At 42.7% G+C, this 2,245-nt stretch overlaps 1 non-coding gene across 1 annotated transcript; it reads right to left on the bottom strand.

Annotated features, from left to right (window-relative positions):
- Positions 1-249: 249 nt before the first annotated feature.
- LOC123453877 lies at positions 250-356 on the bottom strand. Its single transcript, XR_006633052.1, has one exon. It is a non-coding gene; the product is annotated as a U6 spliceosomal RNA (small nuclear RNA).
- Between the last annotated feature and the right edge of the window lie 1,889 nt (positions 357-2,245).

Below are 2,245 nucleotides of genomic sequence, written 5' to 3'. Positions count from 1 at the left end.
GAATATACTCAGGATTTCTACTAAGAAGAGTTGCTACTCTCTTGCTTTCTCTCTCTCTCTCTATCTGCTTCTTTCTCTCTCTCAAATAAACAAATAAAATATTAAAAAAGAAGGGTTGCTGTAATAAACATAACAATGTTTATTATGATATAAGCCATTGTATTGTATTTCATAATTGTATCAGGTCATCTGGTACATTAATTTATATCTGACTATTGTACATTGACCATGTAAGGATATTTTTTATTTAAAAATATGGAACACTTCCTGAATTTGTGTGTCATTCTTACACAGATGCCATGCTCATCTTTTCCCTAATGATCCAATTTTTGTATATGTGATGCCAAAGTGAGCATAAGAGAATAGTTTTTTCTTTTGTCTTCTATTTTTTCTGAGGTAGGGTCTCACTGTGGCCCAGGCCAACCTGGTCCTTACTCTGTAGTCCCAGGTTGGCCTTTAATTCACAGTGATCCTTCTACTTCTGCCTCTTGAGTGCTGAGATTAAAGGTGTGTGCTGCCATGCCCGTCCCCCCACCCTTTTTTGTCTTTTTATTATATAAATTCTTTTAGCAAATTTTAGATTTCCAGTAGAGACAATTTGAAGATCTCCATCTCAGCTGGTTTGCACCCTCATGCATTCAGCTGCTATAATTCATTTATTTTGGTGGCAGTAACTGCATATACTTCAAGGACAGTATTGCCACCTTTCTTTTAGTTACAAGTTTCTTCCTCTGCTGAGCCTCAGATTAACATAGTCAGGATTAAAGGCCTCCCAGGGAATGGCTGATTTACTGGGTTTAAGTTCTGTTTGGATAAACCCCTTGACAGCACTGCAGGATGCTGTGGGTATTTCCCCCTATAACTTCTAGGGTCTATATCTTCACAGTGACAGAGGCAGAGGCAGTAGCAGTAGCAAATCCAGTTGTAGGGTCCTGGTGAGCCACCTGTTGCTAGGAGCATGTCTTCAGCATGTCTGTCTACCCAGTGAGCATGCATGTTATATGGCTGTTTTCCTGAGAGCTCTACACAGTGGAGACTAAAGCAAGCTTGAAATACAACCTAAAGCTAGTGACAGTCTATCTTATGCTGAATTGAGACACATGGTTCAGTCTGACACACATAGGTGGGTCCAGCCCAAAACATATGACCCAAGACCATTTTATGGGAGGCCTGCCTCATGCTTTTGCTTCCAAATGATAATTATTAACTTCTGACCTAGGTTGGTTAAGCAGATGAGAGAGGCTTGAAAAAACTCAGCAAATGAAGCCCAAGGAATCTTAACTCAAAAAGCAAGGGGAATGGAGAGCTGGCTCAGTGGCTAAGGTGCTTGCCTGCAAAGCCTAAGGACCTTAGTTTGATTCCCCAGTACCCATGTAATCCAGATGCACAAGGTGGTGAAAGTGTCCGGAATTTGTTTGCAGTGGCTAGAGGTCCTGGTGTGCCCATTCTCTCACCTCTTCCTCTTCTTCTCTCTCACTTTCTCTCAAATAAATAATACACACACACACACACACACACACACACACACACACACACACACACACATATTTTAAAGCAAGATGGCCAGCAAGTAGCAGTCCTTATGGAGCATGCCAGCTGTTAGTGGCTCATAGGGCATGCCAGTCAGCACTGGAGCCAGTCTGCAAGCCAAAGTACAAGAAGAATGATCTTGGCATGTTTATGTTTAGACAGACTGTTCATAGCATGCTATGGTTACCATCAGTAATGGCATGGTTCTTTCACCACAAACTTGGTTCATCTCTCTCTCTCTCTCTCTCTCTCACACACACACACACACACACACACACTCCCAAGAAAGTATGGCAAGGGTTAGCTGTCACATGATGAGGCTTTTGGGGGACAGCAGGGAACCTTCTCAAGCAGTCTGAGGAAGAAAGGAAAGGAAATTAGCTTGGCTGTCATGGTGGCTAGGGTGGGGCATGACTGGGGTGAAGCTTCCTGTGTATAAGCCAGGCCTGCATGGCCTTGAATTTCTTTCTATAGCCAGGGCAGGGAAGGAACACCAGGCTTTTGTTTTTTAAATCAACATACTGTGGTGTGCAACGGACAAGGACAGGCCTTGAAAGTTACATAAAGTCAGGCCTCTTCATTACAGATACATGATTTCTTTGCATTCCCTTCCTGCAGACTAGGAAATGCCTTAGGAAGATCTTGTATTAAAGATGCTGCTATTAAAGGAGTAAAAGAATGGATCTGGGAGTGCAACCCAGGCCTGGCTCACTTC

This window comes from Jaculus jaculus, chromosome 12 (assembly GCF_020740685.1).
Source record: "Jaculus jaculus isolate mJacJac1 chromosome 12, mJacJac1.mat.Y.cur, whole genome shotgun sequence".
In the NCBI taxonomy this organism is placed as follows: Eukaryota; Metazoa; Chordata; class Mammalia; order Rodentia; family Dipodidae; genus Jaculus; species Jaculus jaculus.
This window is presented reverse-complemented; position numbering and strand designations above follow the sequence as displayed.